This window comes from Hyperolius riggenbachi, chromosome 4 (assembly GCF_040937935.1).
Source record: "Hyperolius riggenbachi isolate aHypRig1 chromosome 4, aHypRig1.pri, whole genome shotgun sequence".
NCBI lineage: Eukaryota > Metazoa > Chordata > Amphibia > Anura > Hyperoliidae > Hyperolius > Hyperolius riggenbachi.
The window spans coordinates 469441372-469461657 of NC_090649.1; the positions used below are offsets into that span (position 1 = coordinate 469441372).

Genomic DNA, 20286 nt, shown 5'->3' on the forward strand with positions numbered 1-20286 from the left:
AAGACTGGCTGTTTATTAACTGCATGTGAAAATAACTACAGAGGAGGTAAATTAACTACAGAGGAGGTAAAATAACTACAGAGGAGGTAACTTAACTACAGAGGAGGTAACTTAAGGAATGAAGAGATAAGATAACTCTCTCTTATGTGGAGGTAAGTTTTCTCTTGCCTTATTATCTCCAGCATGATCTTAGTGAATTGAGGCCATTATTTTTAAGGTGTTATCTTTATAGCTACCAAAGACCAATAAGCACATTATGGCCTCGATTCTTCAAGATATATGGAATCAATTACCGACAGCTCGGTACTGTAAAATACCAAACTCGATAAGTTGATTTCAGGATTCATCAAAGTTATCTACAGCTGTTAGCGAGCATTCGGTAATCTATATATATAATAGACTAAGTGCCTCAACCTTCAAACAAGAAGAAGAAGTACTTTGCATGAGAAAATGTATGCGTGCTCAAACACCAAGTTTAAGGCCTCTTTTCCACGGACTGTTGAGCTGTGTGCTCAGCAAGCAGTTACCAGGCAGCAGTGAGCAGATACCAGGCAGCAACAAGCAGTTACCAGGCAGCAGCAAGCAGTTATCAGGCAGCAGTGAGCAGATACCAGGCAGCAACAAGCAGTTACCAGGCAGCAACAAGCAGTTACCAGGCAGCAGTGAGCAGATACCAGGCAGCAACAAGCAGTTACCAGGCAGCAGTGAGCAGATACCAGGCAGCAACAAGCAGTTACCAGGCAACAGCAAGCAGTTACCAGGCAGCAGTGAGCAGATACCAGGCAGCAACTAGCAGTTACCAGGCAGCAACAAGCAGTTACCAGGCAGCAACAAGCAGTTACCAGGCAGCAGCGAGCAGATACCAGGCAGCAGCAAGCAGTTACCAGGCAGCAGCAAGCAGTTACCAGGCAGCAGCAAGCAGTTACCAGGCAGCAGCAAGCAGTTACCAAGCAGCAGCAAGCAGTTACCAGGCAGCAGTGAGCAGTTACCAGGCAGCAGTGAGCAGTTGTGAGAGTTTGAGAGCCATTTCACTGCCTATTCACAGTCCATGGAAAAGAGGCCTTACCCTAGCAAGTCTGACATTGCAAATCTGGCCTAATTGGCTATTCATGAGGCAATGCTCATGCAAATGCATGCACAAACCAATACCACAAAGCAGTCACCCTGCTACATGCTACATTAGCACTATCCGGCTTAGTGCACACCAGAGCGGTTCGGCAGCGTTTTGCGATCCACTTGCGGCTGCGGATACGCTTGGGTAATGTATTTCAATGGGCTGGTGCACACCAGAGCGGGAGGCGTTTTGCTGAAACACATACTCCCGAGGTGAGGCATTTTTTGGATTGCGGAGGCGTTTCTGCCTCCAATGTAAAGTATAGGAAAAACGCAAACCGCTCTGAAAAACGGCAGTTCAGAGCGGTTTTGCAGGCGTTTTTGTTACAGAAGCTGTTCAGTAACAGCTTTACTGTAACAATATATGAAATCTACTACACCAAAAACGCTTTACAAAACCGCAAAATGCTAGGTGAAATGCTACAGAAAAATAAGAAAAAGCTTTTCAAAATCTGCTAGCATTTTGCGGATCTGCTAGCAGTTTTTGGTGTGCTCCAGGCCTCCAGGAGCGCCACGGGGAGGATTCCCAATGCCCCCTTTTTATACAACTGGGGGGACCGCAGGGTCCCAGGCTCTCTCGATGCCTGGAAACCACAGCGGCACCCCGGAGGGGGAGGCTGGGTGGCGTGGACGACCCCCCCCCAAGTGTGGCCAGCGCCGGGGAGAGCCGTCTGCACCCACCTCCCAATATTAAAAACAGGCACTTACCTGAACGTCCATTGCGTTCTGCTACATGTGCATTAATTTGCAGGCACCACATGAGAAAGGAGAGAAGCATGGGTCACCCCGAGCTTTAGAGCTCAGGGCTGGCTCACATACAGCACTCCAGAGGGGGGGGGGGAGGAGGACAGGCGCACTCACTCCAGGGTTCACACCACCGGAGCAAGCCATCCACCACCTGCCTCCAAAGGATACAAACTGCACAAAATGCTTTCCATGAGAAAATTAATGCGCATGTAGCAGAACCCAATGGACGTTAAGGTAAGTGGCTGTTTTTAATATTAGGAGGTGGGTGCGGACGGCTCTCCCCAGCGCTGGCCACGCTTGGGGGGGGGCGGCTGCGCCACCCAGCCTCCCACTCCGGGGTGCCGCCGTGGTTCCCAGGCAGCGAGAGAGCACTTTGCAGTATTGGTTTTTTGACCCTGCATAGTTTGGCATGCGAAAGCAAATGCATATTTGCATGAGCATTGCCTCATGAATAGCCAATTAGGCCAGATTTGGAAAGCCAGACTTGCTAGGGTTAAACTTGGTGTTTGAGCACGCAAAATTTTTCTCATGGAAAGCATTTTATGCAGTTGTATCCTTTGGAGGCAGGTGGTGGATGGCTTGCTCTGGTGGTGTGAGCCCTGGAGTGAGTTGTCTGCGCCTGTCCTCCCCCCACCCCGGAGTGTTGTATGTGAGCCAGCCCTGAGCTCTAAAGCTCGGGGTGACCCATGCTTCACTCCTTTCTCATGTGGTGCCCCCAAGTTAATGTGCATGTTGCAGAACGCAATGGACGTTAAGGTAAGTGCCTGTTTTTAATATTGGGAGGTGAGTGCGGATGGCTCTCCCCGGCGCTGACCACACTTGGGGGGGTGCAGCTGCGCCACCCAGCCTCCCCCTCCGGGGTGCCGCTGTGCAGTAAGAGAGCCTGGGACCCCGCAATCCCCCGGTTGTATGGGGGCATTCGGAATCCTCCCCGTGGCGCTCCTGGATAGTGCTAATGTAGCATGAACTAATACCCGCAGGGCGATCGCTTTGCGGTATTGGTTTTTGGACCCTGCATAGTTTGGCATGCGAAAGCAAATGCATATTTGCATGAGCATTGCCTCATGAATAGCCAATTAGGCTGGATTTGCAAAGCCAGACTTGCTAGGGTTAAACTTGGTGTTTGAGCATGCATACATTTTCTCATGGAAAGCCTACTTCTTCTTGCTTCAAGGTTGAGGCACGTACTCTATTAGATAGATAGATGCGGCGTATGCTACGACGCGGGTTGGCTAGTGATGCAATAAAATGGAGGAAAGTGCAATTCATGAAAATGAAAGTGGGCGTGGTTTAGCGTTACATTTAGGATTAGTTATCTCCTTCACTGCTCTGTCGTTATTCCTGTCAGATCATTGCTGACAGAGAGGATGGAGCCATTTGAAGTGGTTATGTATCAGCTGAAAGTGATTCAAAGGCGCAGAAGGGCAAGAATAAGGTTTAGAACTACATCAATTTGCAAGAGAATGGATTTATTTTTTATACCAGGACATCAGCATTTCTCTTTAATCATCTTGTAAGAGAACACAGGCAGTGCCAGGGTTAACTAAATTGCTAGCTGCACTACATTTTTACAGAAAAGGCTCCTATGAAGCCATAGCTGGTGAAATTGTGGGATTATCCCAAGCCACTTCCAGAATCCTGGTCCAGGTGTTAAGCCCTATTCGGAATGTTGCTACGTGGAGTTTAAACGACTGCCTTTTTACCCACAATTCCACGGGAATATTATGGCCTTGTGTTAAATTACCGCTGTAAAATGGAAATATCGACACGTTACCGAATGGATACCGCATTGTCATCGATACGTTACCGAATGCGGAAAAGCCTTGATGAATACAAATAGAAATCGATAAACCTCGAATTCGGTAATTTAACAAACTGGAAAAAGTTATCTCAAAGACATTGATGAATCAAGGCCCTTGTTTGCTGTGAAATTAAATTACCCATTGCACCTCGGCATGCCAGTGTGAATATAACCTGAATAATTTCTTATCTAGAGCCAGGTAAATGATCACCTGGTAAATGATCACATTTTTTTTACCACAATGAAGACACAATATTAGAAACGAGGAGAAAATGTATTTGCACAAAGCAACGCGTTTCGTGAGTTCAAACTTTTAATTTCATCAGGCCAAGTTTCAGTGCCAGGTATATGTATATTGCCATGCATTGAGTGGAGAAAATATTTAGTAATTATTTTTTTTTTTACTCCATATTAAATATTTTACATGACCTTGCTATGAGCACATTGCAGTGTTTACATATTTGATTGTTTATATTATTTATTTCCATTCACTGTTATACATATCTCGTTACTGATCAGTCATCAGTGCTTGCTGTTGAATCGACCAATGGCGCATCACTCATGCAGGGGCGTAACTTTAAATTGTGGGGCCCCCAGCAAAACTTTCATAGGCCACCCCCAATGTTCACACCCTTTCCCTTGCCTACCCCTTGTGGCCCTCACAGCCTGGGGCCCCTCTTGCAGGGGTCATAAATAGTAATGGCCAAAAATGCAGATTTACGATTCTGCGAAAATTCTGATTTCCGCGATTGCAGATTACCTATTCAGAAGATCTCCAATTTGTGTTTTCTGATTTCCAAGTTACGGTTTCCGAGGAGTCTTTTGGTTTGCGTTCTCTGATTGGTCAAATACTTCTGAGTTGACTCTGCATTCTCTGATTGGTCCACTGCTTCCAACGTTCCATATTCTGTGATTGGGCTAAAATTAGTAATGCGGTATTTCCACAGAAATCCAATTTCCATTTTCCGAGGAGCAATTTTTTTAGTAAATGTTTGTCTCTGATTGGCCAAATACTTTCTAGTTGACTCTGTATTCTTTGATTGGCCCAATGCTTTCGAGTTCTGTGATTGGCTACGATTAGTAATGCGGTATTTCCACAGAAATCCAATTTCCATTTTCCGAGGAGAATTTTCTTTTGGTCATTGTTTGCATTCTCTGATTGGCCAAACACTTTCTGGTTGACTCTGTATTCTTTAAATTGGTCCAATGGTTCTGAGTTCTGTGATTGGGCTAAAATTAAGTGCAGTAAGGGGGTATTTCCACAGATTTATGATCGGAAATGCAGAAATGTAAATTCTGCAAAATCTTAATGAGCATCTCTAGTCATAAAACAAGAGTGGACATCGTAATCTTTAGCCACAAAACCACCTGATCTGAAGCATAGACCCCTTTATCGGAGGGAGTGGAGTAGTATTTGGGGCCCCCTTACAGCTCAGAGCCCCCCAGCAGTCACAGGGTGTGCTCCCCTCCCTGTAGTTACACCCCTGCACTCATGAACAGACCCGCTATCCCCTGCCTCTGCCACCAAGCCTGTGTAATGTTATTTCCCTCTCGGTCACGTCAACCCTTCAATTAATCCTGAAAAAAAAAAGGAAAGAAAATGAATGATTCTTTTAAGAACCCCCTCAGCTTAATTAAAGTGATGCACCTCCATCACTGTCCGCTTCCACACACATATCTTAAAGTTACAATATAGCACTTCATTCTCGCCGGCCGTCATTTAAAACAATGCACAAAAGATGGAAATTAGCTTCATTGTTCTGCCCTTATTAATTGAAATCGGGATCTGTATTAAAAATGAGAATTTTTCTTTCTCCCCCCCTCCAGCTAGTTATATTACTATAAAACCCTAAGGAAATGTCTACTATTGACTACTAAGGGGAAGAGAAAGGGGGGCGGGGGGTGAATTAGTCTGAACAGTTATCTCTGCCAGGGCTTCGAGTAGGAGATAATTCCTAAAACAATATTCGAGTTCGCCTTCACCCATGATTACCATATTATATTTTGCATACGTTGCTCTTTACGCGATGGGAGAGCGCGTCCGGCTGACTGATGTCTTTGAAATACATTGTAATACAACTCCAATGTCAGGAAGAATTGATTAGAGCCTTAAAATGATAATTCATAGCACACGTTCATTGTTCGGAAATTTCCCTCTAATGAGTAAGTGAGAGTAGTGGTCTTTTTTTTTTGTAATTCTTTTTTTTTTTTTTTTTATAAAGATAAGAAACAAATACAAAAGGTAAAAAAGCAAAAGAGACAGGCTAGGGACCTACAGCATGGCGGGCATATTAAATGACTAGCATTGGCTGTTAATAAATTCATTTTTTTTCTTTTAAATCAAAAGGTATTAGAATACTGAACGGCATACAAAAATGTAGAAATGTGAAAGTAAAAAAAAATGGAACTGGTGTAATTAAAAAGTGGAAGAGAAAAAAAACTGCAAGAATGAACCAATCATGATTTGGAAATATCAATTTCAAAGGGAAACTTTACTTCTGTTGATATATCCTACAGCATTTTTTCTGTGTTATAGGCTGAATCCTATCGATGTTGTACAACGATTGCAAGGATGTCATTTCACTTATTTGCTACCGTGGTAGCAGCGTTGTTTTTAACATCCATATTTCTTCTTTTTTGGACTACATAATATTTCCAAATTCCAATACTACCTGTATAGCAAATTTCCTTCATGCCTGGCACCCACTAGCAGCTCTTTTATAAGCACTAGCGATTTTAAAGACTCTTCCTAATGCAATGCTTTGGGTGATTTTTAAAAAAAAATCACAACCCTCAAGTGGGATTACACCCATAGCATTGCATTAGCAAGAGATTTTTTAAATCACAAGCGCTCAGAAAAGGCAGAGAAAAGCGCTGCAAGTGGGCTCCAGGCCTCACAGAGCATAAACTACAGTATCTCACAAAAGAGAGTGCACAAATATTTTATTATATCTTTTCATTGAAAAACACATAAATGTTGATATTATGTAAAGTACTGTAATTTTTTTGGATTGTAAACATACTTTTTCTCCCGCAAAAGCCAGGGGGATGGGGGAGGGGGGGGGGAGTTAGTGCATCTTAAATTTTAACCACTTAAGGACCGTAGGCTTACACCCCCCTAGTGACAAGGCTATTTTTTACAATTCAGTCCACTGTAGCTTTAAGGGCTCGCTGCAGGGCCGTACAACTCAGCACACAAGTGATTCCCCCCACCTTTTCTGCCCACCAACAGAGATTTCTGTTGGTGGGCTCTGATCGCTGTTGGAGGCTGTTGCTTTTTTTAATAAATGTATTTATTGTTTTTTGTTTAGTTTTTATAACTTACACTATTTATTTTATTATACCTCTCCCTTCCTCCCCTCGCCAGCCATTCACAGCGATCGGCTCTCATCGACATCAGCCTATGAGAGACGATCGATCGCTCTCTGTGCCTCCCAAGGGGACAGCCGAGTGACACGGCTGTCCCAACTCCAAGTACAGCGCTGCTGTAGATCACAGTGCTGTACACTGTAAATAGATGGGAGACTGATCACGGAGCTCCATCATTCAAGCAGGGATGCGCGGGCATCGGGGCGCACGCGATCCCCAGCAAAACACTGCCCCAGGACTTTACACCAGTTGCTGTTAGGCGGTCCTGAGGCTGCCGCCGCCTTCACGCCAATTGGTGTGTCAAGGTGTCCGCCTCACAAGCTCCTACCTATCCAATCTGAGTCCTCCATTCTTTATCTCCGTCCATCTCCAGCCGCTGTAATGAGAAGAGACCGCAGCTGTACACGACCCTCTTTCAGCTGGAGATGGACGGAGCACTGGATAGGTATGAGCATTGTAGATGTCAGTATAATGAGTTCAGCTGGCAGTGTAGTAAGTGTAGATGTCTGTGTAGTGAGTGGAGCTGGCAGTGTAGTTAGTGTAGATGTCAGTGTAGTTAGTGTAGATGTCAGTGTAGTTAGTGTAGATGTCAGTGTAGTTAGTGTAGATGTCAGTGTAGTTAGTGTAGCTGGCATTGTAGTTAGTGAAGATTGCAGTGTAGTTAGTGTACCTGGAAGTGAAGTAAGTGTAGCTGGCAGTGTAGTTAGTAGCTGGCAATGTAGTTAGTGTAGTGGGGAGTGTAGCTAGTGTAGCTGGGAGTGTAGCTTGTGTAGCTGGCAGTGTAGTTAGTAGCTGGCAGTGTAGTTAGTGTAGCTGAGAGTGTGGTGAGTGTAGTAGTTAGTGTAACTGTCAGTGTAGATAGTGTAGCTGGCAGTTTAGTTAATATAGCTGGGAGTGTAGTAAGTGTAGCTGCGAGTGTGGTGAGCATAGCTCGTATAGATGGCAGTGTAGTTAGTATAGCTGGTAGTGTAACTGGGAGTTTAGTAATTATAGGTGGGAGTGTAGTGTAGAGTAGTGGCTGGATAGTGTACTGGTTAAGGGCTCTGCCTCTGACAGGAGACCTGGGTTCAAATCACGGCTCTTCCCATTCAGTATGCCAGCACCTATTCAGTAGGAGACCTTGGGCAAGACTTCCTAACACTGCTACTGCCTATAGAGCATGCCCTAGTGGCTGCAACTCTGATGCTTTGAGTCCGCCAGGAGAAAAGCGCAATATAAATGTTATTTGTCTTTGTCTTGGCTAGTGTAGCAGGGAGTGTACTGAGTGTTTCTGGGAGTGTAGTGAACACTGGCAGTGTAGTGAGTGTTGCTGGGAGTGTAGTGAGTGTAGCTGGGCAGTTCAGTGAGTGTAGCTGGGATTGAAGTTAGCATAGCTGGGAGTGTAGTGAGTGTAGCTGTCAGTGTAGTTAACACAGCTGGGAGTGTAGCTGGGGTGTAGTGAGCATAGCTGGGTGAGTTGTGAGTGTAAGTGTGGGGGGGGGGGGGGGGGTTAGTGTAGCTGGGCAGTGTAGCTTAGTAAGTGACAGTTTGGGGAGAATAGGTCCATAAGACACCCCTTCATGTGCAAATGTAGGTATGACTATGCAGTGAAAACATGAGGAGGCAAAAGGGGTCTCGGTCACAATGAATTATCAGAATACAAATAGAGTTCGTATTGCAGCAGCACTGCTTGAGTTGGTGTGAGTTGAGTTGGGTGTTGCTGTAAATAGTAAAATATTGGTAATTAAATTACTGATATTTTACAATGCACTACTCGGCACCCATTCTCACTTAAACCCTTCCTTCTAAGCGCAGACCCCCCCCCCCCCACACACACACACACTCCTAATGCCTCACCCTAACCCCCCTCTAAGTGCCTAAACCTGATCTCCTAACCTAGGAACCCAAACTACTGCTAGTCAGAGCTGGGACAAGGTCCCCCAGCACCCAAGGCTGAGACACCAAAGTGCGCCCCTCCATCCCTCCCCCCCCAGCCGTCACACACTGATTGCTACTAGACTAAGAGGCGCCCCAGGGCCCCCAACCTCCCTAATACCTTAATCTCTAGTTATCTGACTTGCAGTCACTGCCATGTATCCCCTTTTCCTATTTCTTTCTGCTTCAAACACAATTGGGAATGACAACTGAATGAATTGTGCGCTCCCTCCTACACTGTGCCCTGAGGCTGGAGCCTCTCCAGCCTCTGCCTCGGCCCGGCCCTGCTGCTAGTTGTACCCAATCAGCTGCAACCATTGATTCCTATGTAGTATGGAAGAAGAGGCTGCAAATGGAATACAAAGGTTGGAAATAGGGAACTGCTGCCCAAGGGACCTGTATAGAACTAAAGGAGGCTGCTGTACATTAATGTTAGACATGGAAGAGGGGGCTGCACAAGGAATAGGAGGGGGGCTGCTGTACATGAAGGTTAGACATGGAAGAGGGGTGCTGCACAAGGAATAGGAGCTGCAAGAAAGTTGGCCTAGGGGTGGAAATCGTACAAATCTGGCATTAACCGAATCATGCAATAATCTCACAATAGTAAAAAAGTATGACAAGTGCAGTTGACAGCCAAAATTACATTAAGAACATCATTTTATTACATTTATTACATTTCATTAAACATCCTTAACAAAGGATCAATCAGATCAGTCAGATGTTAATGTGCAGTTCATTATCATGACCAGTAAGAAAAAAAAAAAGAATAGAAAAAACTACTAAGTAATTAAACATTGAGCAGTAAAATCAATATTCTATTCAAATTGTGATGATATTTGTGTAATATACACACATATATATATATATATCAGTCAGATAGCAATGATATGGAAATGACATTAACGACAGCTGATAAAAGTGACTGGCAAATTTCAATGATATGCACATATTACCATGACAGGCAGATAGCATTAAAGCGGTTTAAAACTCTGACAAAGTATTCAACAAAAATGTGTTTTCCTACTTTTTGCACAAGTATTATTATTCATTTAGACATTATAACTTCCCAAAGTTCAGTTTATTTACTTTGAAAGCTGCTGGTGCATTTTATTCATAACTGTTGTAATTCTGTTCTAAATACAGCCAGCAGTGATTTCTGACCTGTGTTTCACCCCAGGACTCATTAGCATAAGTTTCTGCACAGCTAGAGAATGTTTACTTAATTGTATCAAGTAATGAATGTATACAGAAGATAAGCTAATCACCAGTTCGGATGCGGCAGCCCCTGCAGGAAAAAAAGTCAGTCCTGTGATGTAACCCTTTAAATGCTGTTTTACTAAAAAAAAACATTGTGTTAGTATATTATATGCTGTAAATAATCTTTTAGAGCAAAGAAGAAATACTGGGTTATATTCCACTTTAATGTCAGATATACTTGGATTATATCCCTTGTCTGGGTATTAATTTATCTTCCACTTATGATACGCTGTTTAAACACAATTTCCCAGGGCTGTTTGCCTCTATCCTTGCCACTTTAAGGGACTGGAACTCATATAAGATTAACTGGTTGGATAGATTGGCTGCTTATAAAATTACCCTTCTTCTAAGGCTCTTATACGTTTTAGACCTCTTCCTGTTTTAATTTCTAAATCCTTAATTAATTCCATCCAAAGCCAGATCCTTAAATGTATCTGGTGTAGACGCCCTCCCAGAATTGCACGTGCCACTTTGCAACGCCCCAAGCATCTGGGAGGTCTTGGCCTCCCAGATCTTTGGCATTATTACCCTCCTTGTCAGTTTGCTCAGTTGGTCAGATGGTACGTTCAATGTCCATTATGGGTTGAATTTGAAAGGGACGCTATACTTCCTTACAACACTAAACCCATTCTTCCCTCTAAACAGAATTTATCTAGACGCCTTTCAACCCTACACGGGGTGGTTTAATTTTGTATTTCACTATGAAAAAGGACATTCTCTCAATCTCCTCTCCAAATCTCAACTATTCCTCTAATAGGTAACCCTGATTTTCCTCCAGCCTTCTTAGACCCGACCCCATTCTCATGGTGAGTTGCGAATGGCCTTCATATGGCAAACATTTTCGGATTAGCATTTTTATACCATTTGGACACTTGAAATTTACTAGAGATGCCCCCGAGTCTGAACCGTTTAGGTCCCTTCAAATCAGGCATTTTGTTCTTCCTACAAGCCTTGGAAGAAGGGTTGACTCCCCTTCACTATTTGACAGGTTGTGTGGGGATGGGGTGGGAAGCAGGGATACTATCTACCTTCTCTATGAAGAAATGATGGTGGCTCTTGCCTCTTCTAGGCCTAAATTTGTCGTTAACTGGGAACATGACTTAGGTACCAACTTTACTGATAAGCAGTGGTCTGTAATGTTTGATATTATTCATCGGCTCTCACCCTCTCCATGTTTGAAAGAGACTGCTGTTAAGCTATTGATACATTGGTATAATACTCCTTTAAAACTTCATGGTATCTTCCTATCCCACTCCCGCCCCCTCATGCTTTCGAGGTTGTGGTGGAATGTATAGTATTGTTCATATCTTTTGGGACTGTGCTGTTGCGCAGTCCCTTTGGTCTAGCACATTTGATTTATTTCATGCTGTTAACTCAATCAACATCATTTGCACCCCTGCTCAGACACTAATATATGCCCATGCCCCTAGTGTTCCCAAGGCCTTTACAAAGTTCTACCATGCCTGCCTCCTTGCTATCCAATGGGTTATAGCCTTTAATTGGATGTCCCCTTCCCTTCCGCACGCTCAAATGGAAGAGTGACTTAATGTCTTGATGGAAACGAACAGACTCGCTCACTCCATGTTGGCTTCTATGGATACATTTCAGTATAATTAGGCAGAATGGTTATCCTTTCAATCCTCTAACCTCCCTTCCTAGAGTCCAAAGTTCAATGCACTCAACAACGGGGGTTTTTTTAACCAACATTTTCTTGTTTATTCTTCATACGTTATTTCTTCAAATTGCAGATCATACATATGGACATAACATCAGACCTTCACTTCACATCACAAAATGCCTGACACGTGTTTCACGGCCAACAGCCGCTTCCTCAGAGGCACACCGTATACAAAACATCCGTGGGCCTATGTCAAACTTGAACCCGCAATCTGAAATCTAAAGTAGAACTGCCATCAGCGAAGATTCCCAAGCTGTGTGGGCTGTTGGCCGTGAAACACGTGTCAGGCATTTTGTGATATTAAGCGAAGGTCTGATGTTATGTCCATATGTATGATCCACAATTTGAAGAAATAACGTGTGAAGAATAAACAAGAAAATTTGGGTTAAAAAAAAACCCAGTTGTCGAGTGCATTGAACTTTGGAATTTTGTATGGTTAGGGGTGGAACCATACTACCTTTTATTGTGGCAGTGTTCCCTTCCTGTGTTGGTTTCTGTAACGATTGGTGTCAGCACACAGAGAGAATCTGATTATTGATGATCTGCAGAATCATCAATAATACAGATGTATACTTGAATATGGATGATCTGCAGAATCACCAATAATACAAGTATGGCTAACCTCTGGACACCTAATGAAGTATAAGTGTTAAGTGAAACTGTAGGCTATCTCCCGTGAGGCGGGAGATACGGGCAGCTCGGCCAGGAACCACCTGAGGGGCAGGTGGCCCTGGGCTGTGCAGGGACTATCTCCTTGAGAGAGGAGATAGAGATAATCTGGCAGCCAGTGATTCCCTGGTAAACTGGAAATCAGACTGTACTGCAGCCAGGGGCCTCCAATGGGATAGAGGCCACTGGCTGCACTGCAGGAAGGACTCTCTGCTGAGCAAGAGGTCCTTGCAGCTAACTGACACTTGGTGGAATAGTGCCACGGGTAGTACAGACAGACTGAACACTCGAGGGATGAGTAACAGCCAGAAGGGTCGGGCAGGCCAGGTCGGCAACGCCCGAGCAAATGGTAATAACAGATATAAATCACAATCCTAGTCTGGGGTGTGAGGTCCGTGGTCTCGACACCCAGGAACTAGTCTAAAGTATAACACAGCAATGACACAGTAATCCTAAGCTTGGGTGTGAGGTCCTTGGGCACAACACCCCGGAACTGGTCTAAAGTATAACACAGCAATGACACAGTAATCCTAAGCATGGGTGTGAGGTCCTTGGTCACAACACCCCGGAACTGGTCTAAGGTATAACACAGCAATGACATAGTAATCCTAAGCTTGGGTGTGAGGTCCTTGGTCACTACACCCCAGAACTGGTCTAAAGTATAACACAGCAATGACACAGTAATCCTAAGCTTGGGTGTGAGGTCTTTGGTCACAACACCCTAGAACTGGTCTAAAGTATAACACAGTAATGATACAGTAATCCTAAACTTGGGTGTGAGGTCCTTGGTCACAAGACCCTGGAACTGGTCTGAAGTATAACACAGTAATGACACAGTATATAACAATAGCGTAATCTGGCTAAGTGTGAATTCCCAGGTCCACCTGGTTCTAACACACTGTAGGAACTGACTGAGGTCTGAGTGCTCACACGTAAGTATTCACAACTGCAGACAACCAGCAACTGACAAGCAAGATCTATATATACTTGCAGTGCTGTGTAGCTCCGCCCGAGCCACTCAGCCAATCCAGAGTCCAGCTGGGATCAGCTGATCGGCCTGATCAACTGATTCCCCTTCTGCTAGTATAAATGTCCTGCCGCCTGGCGCGCGCACGCGTAGCTCTCCATCTGTGTGCACTAGAAGGTCCAGCCAAGCCAGACGCGTGTCGCTGCGTGGAAACCGCCGGTCTGAACACGGAGATAGCCTCCCTGTCACTAGACCACGCGGCGGCATCTCCACTGTTCATAACAGTTTCCTATTGCCTTTGGGACAGTGTGTTATTGGATTACATATGTCTTTTTACCTACCTGGAAGGTTGTTATTGTTTTATAAGTATCAGGATTAGTATTTTTTTTTTCTCCATTTTCATTCTGCCCACTGTTGATGTACTGTCTCGTTATGTACATTCTCCACTGACTGTATTTATAGCTTGGATACATGTATATTGTTTTATTTTCTGTATGCTACCTGCTTAAATTATTTCTCACAATAAAACCCTTTGTAAACCAATGTCAGATATACTGTATATTTTGGAATATAAGAAGCTCTGTAATATAAGACAAACGTAGGTTTAGAGGGCAAAAACCAGGGGAAAAATATACACTAAACCTGGTGCATACATGTTCCTGGAGCGTCTTGTAGATTCACCCCAATAATTGTCCTCCTGTGTCCCCTTCTGTCCACCATGTGTCCCCTACTGTTCCCTGTGTACCCCTCTTGTGTCCTCCTTTGCCCCCCCTGGCCCCCATGTGCTCTCCTGGCCCCGTATCCTATGCAATGTCAGGTTTTGGATAGGCACACCTTGCCGTGTTTCTGTAGTCGGGTGCTCTGCCTTGATGCAGAAGCGGAATCAGTCCAATACATGCAATTCAAGGTCGGCTGGCACACCAGTTCAAAATTCCAAGCAGTTTTATTGTATGCACAACATGACAATTGTTTCGGGGCCACGGAGGGTCCCCTTCATCAGATAAAGTGCAGACATGTCTGCACTTTATCTGATGAAGGGGACCCTCCGTGGCCCCGAAACAATTGTCATGTTGTGCATACAATAAAACTGCTTGGAACTTTGAACTGGTGTGCCAGCCGACCTTGAATTGCTGGCCCCGTATCCTTTCCTGCCCCCCGTGCCCCCTCCTGGTTCCCCTGTGTGCCACCTAGCCCCCTGTGTCCCCTCCTACCCCTCTGTGTCGTCTCCTGTTCCCCATTTCCCCTCCTGGCCCCTATGTCCTCTCCTGTTTCCCCTGTGTTCTCTGCTGTTCCCCCCATGTCCCCCCCTGGCCCCCTATATCCTTTCCTGTCCCCCCGTGTCCTCTCCTGCTCCCTGTGTCCCCTCCTGGCCCCCCTGTGTCCTTTCATGTCTCCCCTGTGTCCTCTCCTGTCTTCCGTGTTGCCTCCTGGCCCCTCATGTCCTCTCCTGCCCCCCCCCCCATATCCCATCCTGGGCCCCACAATTCCTTCTCTGCTCCCCTGTGTAAAAATAATTAGCAGCAGATCAGATCACCTCACCCAGCAATTCCAGCGGCGATCAGCAGAAATCTCATCTTCCATGGGGCTCCCCTTAGTGAAGGCTTCTGCTGATTGCATTATCAACAGAAGCCTTCAATAGGGGAAGCCATGAAGAAGAGGAGAGGTCTGCTGATCGCCGCGGAATCGCATGTAAGGTAAGCCGCTCTGCCGCTAATTATTCATACACAGGGGAGCAAAGGAGCCATTGCAGGGCTGAAAGGCCACACGGGGGACAAAGCAGGTAGTCCACAATGTCGCAGCGGGACAGCGTAAGTCGGGGACTCCCTGTCTTTTGAATATAAGATGCAGGGACTTTTTCTCCCCATTTTTGGGGGAGAAAAGGTGCGTCTTATATTCTGAAAAATATGGTATTCCTTCTAGTGTCCGGCTTATTCCTCCTCACTGCCATTCTCGCCTCATGGAGTCCACCTTTAAAGCTATCCTACATTGAGAATGATATGGAGGCTGTCATAGTTATTTCCTTTTAAACAATGCCAGTTGCCTGGCAGTCCTGCTGATACCTTTGGTTGCAGAAGTGTCTGAATCACACACCTTAAACATATGCTGCTCATCCATTCAGATTTTTGTCAGAAGCACCTGCCTGATCTGCATGCTTGTTCAAGGTTTATGGCTAAAAGTATTAGAGGCTAAGGATTAATAGGACAGCCAGGCAACCAACAGTGTCTAAAATTAAACAAATATGTCAGCCTTCATATCCCTTTCACTTCATTTTTCCTTTAATGTCCCCTTATAATGGCCCCTTTAGGGCTTACTCGCACCGTTGGACCTTATTATAGTGTCCTTTTATAGGGTTTTCTCTATGAGGTTCCCCTTGTACTGTCCCTCTCGCCCTTATCTCACCCCTTAGTGTTTACTCTTAAAGTATACACATCCGATAAAAATTGTTAGAAAATGGTAGATAGCAGTGACCGACAATCGTTTTTATATACATAACAAATGACTAACAACCGATGCATTAAAACGACTGATATCTTTCATTGGCCATGATCCGTCTTATTGGATTTTTAGTAATGACAAATGTTTAGTGAGGGAAATGTGTACAGAATATTGAATGATACTGAACGATGGTAGGACTCCAAACGCATGCTCCATGGGTTTTTCCAACCATACGCTCATGTAGAGCACAGCCGCGGCCAACAGCACTGCATTTTGTAAGGGCCGAGCGAGTGCTCTAGGCACACATGCGGTGATTGTATATTCATATAAGTACTCTAATTAATTGTCCAAGGTTGGTATACAACACGTCATGTCCTGTAAGCATTACATCACATCCCTCAAACGGAATGATCTTAGAACTTAAAGCGGAATATAACCCTGCATTTCAACTTTGCTCTAAAACATTATTTACAGCATAGTATATGCAACCAGAATTTTTTTTCACTAGACCAGCATTGGAAGGATTACACACAGAGCTTTAAAGTTCCTGGAGAGAACTGCTGCTGCATCGGAAGTTTAGATAGATACATTTAACCTATTTTAGTTCCTGGACATAGAAACTACGTCTAGGAACCATGCGCGCTCCCGCGGCGGATCGCGCGTGTTAGCCAGGCAATCAGTGAATCGGGCTATGGTACCCGATCACTGATTCCTCTCCCCCGCTGAAATAGCGACAGCTTCTCTCGGAAGCTGCGCTTTTTCTGGCTGTAGCGTCCCCCATGCGTCTCTCTAAGCGTATGTTACACTTAGAGTGACGTCATGTAAACTACAACTAAAAGTAAAAAAAACAAAACTCAAACACACATTTACATTACAAATCTAATGTTTACATCCCACCCTCCCAAAACTACCCAAATAAAATGTTTACTATAAAAAAAACAAAAAACCTTACAATAAAAAAACAAAAAACATGTAAATATTTACCTAAGGGTCTAAACTTTTTAAATATCAATGTAAAGATGAAATATTTCTATATATTTTTTTTATTTTAAACTTGTAAATAGTGATAGATGCAAAACGGAAAAAATGCACCTTTATTTCCAAATAAAATATTGTCGCCATACATTGTGATAGGGACATAATTATAACGGTGTAATAACCGGGACATAAGGGGAAATACAATACGTGCGTTTTAATTATGGAGGCATGTATTATTTTAAAACTATAATGGTTGAAAACTGAGAAATAATGACTTTTTTCCATTTTTTCTTATTCTTCCTGTTAAAATGCATTTACAGTAAAGTGGCTCTTAGCAAAATGTACCCCCCCAAAGAAAGCCTAATTGGTGGCGGAAAAAAACAAGATGTAGATCAGTTCATTGTGATAAGTAGTGATACAGTTATAGGTTAATGAATGGGAGGTGAACATTTCTCAAGTGAAAACGACGGAACGCGAATGGGTTAAGCAAAACAAAATGTAACAACTGTGGAATGTGACTCACTCTCTCTGACTGTGCAACAGCTGGAGGACAGCCAAAGAGTGTGTAACATTCCTCACTTGTTACATTTTGTTTTGCTAAAGAGAATCTGTACTCTAACATTTTTACAGCAAAAAGCATACCATTCTATTCATTATGTTCTCCTGGGCCACTCTGTGCTGTTTCTGCCACTCTCTGCTGCAAACCTGGCTTGTAATTAACAGTTTTAGGCAGTGTTTACAAACAAACTAACCAGCTTCTGATAGGCTCACATAAGCAGAGTGTGTGAGTCATACAGAGCCTGCAGGGGGCCTGGAGGGGGTGTGTATAGCTTCTACCAATCACAAGCAGCCCTGCACATTCCACACATTCCAGCTTTAACCCGACTGTGCCGACAGAAGGAAACAGATTAGATCATATAACTGAGATAACACAGCCACTGTGCAATTAGGAAAAGCTGCAGTAAGCCAGAGCACTTTAGAACAGGCAAAGGAACTTATAGGATAGAAGAACTAAGGCTGAAAAGTTTGTTACAGAGTCTCTTTAAATGTATCTATCTAAACTTCGGATGCGTCTGCAGTTCTCTCCACGAACTTTAAAGCTCTGTGTGTAAACCTTCCAATGCTGGTCTAGTAAAAAAAAATGCTGGGTGCATATAATATGCTGTAAATAATGTTTTAGAGCAAAGTTGAAATGCAGGGTTATATTCCGCTTTAAGGTGGCCATACACTGGTCGATTTGCCATCAGATTGACCAACAAATAGATCCCTCTCTGATCAAATCTGATCAGAGAGGGATCGTATGGCTGCCTTTACTGCAAACAGCCCGCATACATTACCTGATCCATCCGGCGTGAGTCCCCCGTCTCCGCTGTCTTCTTCTCCGCGCTCGGCTCTAGCTTCGCTGAACTTCCTGCCGGGGGAAGTTTAAACAGTAGAGGGTGCTCTACTGTTTATACTTCCTGCCGGGACAGGAAGTGAAGCCAGCCGGAACCTGGAGCCCAGCGGAGAAGAAGACAGCGGAGACCAGGGGACTCGCGCCGGCGCAGCATGTAATGTATTGCCGCTAGCGTCGGTCATCAGGCATTCGAACGCCGCTATCGACGCACTCCCGACCCTCTGGAGATCGAGCAAAATCTTCACCACGGATGGCTCGATGGGAATCGACGGGAACGATTAATTTAGGATGGAAATCGATCGTTCTGTCAGTGTTTGCGCAACGATTTCACAGCAGATTCAATCACAGTGATCGAATCTGCTGTATATCGGTGGGAAAATCGTTAGGGCCCCTTTAGGGTCGTTCGTGTGTGTTCTCTGGTTGGTTGTGATAAAATCTGATGTCTGTATGAACCTTTAGAATGGAGTGCTTGCTGTGAACCCATAATATTGCCACTACAAAGCTGTAGTTTTGTTGTTGTTGTTGTTTTCTTAGAAATCAGAATGGAATTCGCTCTCTCTTTCTCTCATCTCCTCCCTAAAGGACAACTGTAACATTTTAAAAAAAGTTAGTCACCTAAGAGGAGAGAAGGCTCTGGATCTATTGGAGCCTTCCCGTGCCTCTCTACATCCCCTCATTCCACCGCTGGGCTCTCATTAAAATTTCCCACCGGATGAGTCTTTTTGGGTCTCCTCTGAAGTACTGGGGTCTCCGGGTACTGCACGCCCATGTGTGCTGTATGGAGCTGCTCATCTCCGTCCAGAGTACTTCCGAGGAGACCTGGATGCTTCAACTTCAACGTCAGGGACTTGAACGGGGGCCCGGCTATGGAACGAGGGGGCACAGAGAGGAACAGGAAGGCTTTAAGAGATCTAGAGCCTTTCCTCCTCTAAGGTGAGTTAATGTAAAAAGTTATGGATGTTCATTTGGATTCCGCGGAAATGAAGTTTCCGCATTTCTGATTGGAAATTGGCTTTCTACAGAAATACCGCATTACCGCAACTCTGTAATTTTAGCCCAGTCACAGAACTCTGGAGAATTGGACCAATCGGAGAGCGCAAAGTCAACTCAGAAGTATTTGGCCCTCAGAGACTGCAAAAAATGACCAAAAAAAGACTCCTCAGAAATCGGAAAACAGAAATCCACAGAATCGGTAATAGCCATTGGCGGAGAACGGAATTTCCGCGGAATCGAAACTGCCATTTCTGTCCATCCCTATACAAAATTCACAAAGCAGTTGTACATTGGCAGAACTTTTTGGGATAACATCAGACGTGTTCTGGCTCATCACTAATGGTCGGGTGAAGGAAGAAGTGGGAAGCCTACGGACAGCGCTGCTTACGAATCTTTGGCAAAGTCATTTACGCATCAAAAATACTATTTTCGATTTCAAGAAAATATTTGCAAAAATTTTATTTTTTCGCAATGCAATCAAAGGGAATTAATTTTTTCTCTCTGATGCGAAAACACAAAAAATTGGTAATTTTACCGTAAACATTTGCAAAAAATGCCAAAATCGATTATTTTAGCACAAACATTCACAAGAAATTTAAAAAAATCACAAACGTATTGCAAAATGATTTTTTATGGCATTTTCGCTCAAAAGTATTTGATATTATTTTCCCGAAAATTAATGCAAAAAGAATACCTGCATTTTTGCTTATCACTGCCTATGGACTGTCCAGGAACTTCTTCCTGCCAAGGTAAGTATGTCATTTGTATTGTTAAAAAAAATGCTTTAGGTGTCCTTTTCAATATTAACTGCTATAATAATTTTTTGCCAAGAGAACAAATTAAAATTGAATATGTAGGTGATCCTTACGATACAAAATACTTTGAATGTTACTCCCTCCAATCAAAACACACATTTTCTGTACATGGAAGCATAATAATGAAAGATAAAAACTAAGGGCTAGTTTACA

The 20286-nt window shown here is 44.0% G+C and overlaps 1 protein-coding gene across 1 annotated transcript in view; it reads right to left on the bottom strand.

The window, feature by feature from the left end:
* USH2A (usherin) overlaps window positions 1–10259 on the bottom strand; it is a 1078291-nt gene extending 1068032 nt beyond the window's left edge. Inside the window, exon 1 of the mRNA XM_068232882.1 lies at window positions 10210–10259. The gene's annotated coding sequence lies outside the window, so the exon portion shown is untranslated. The remainder of the gene's footprint in view (window positions 1–10209) is intronic.
* Window positions 10260–20286: the final 10027 nt, after the last annotated feature.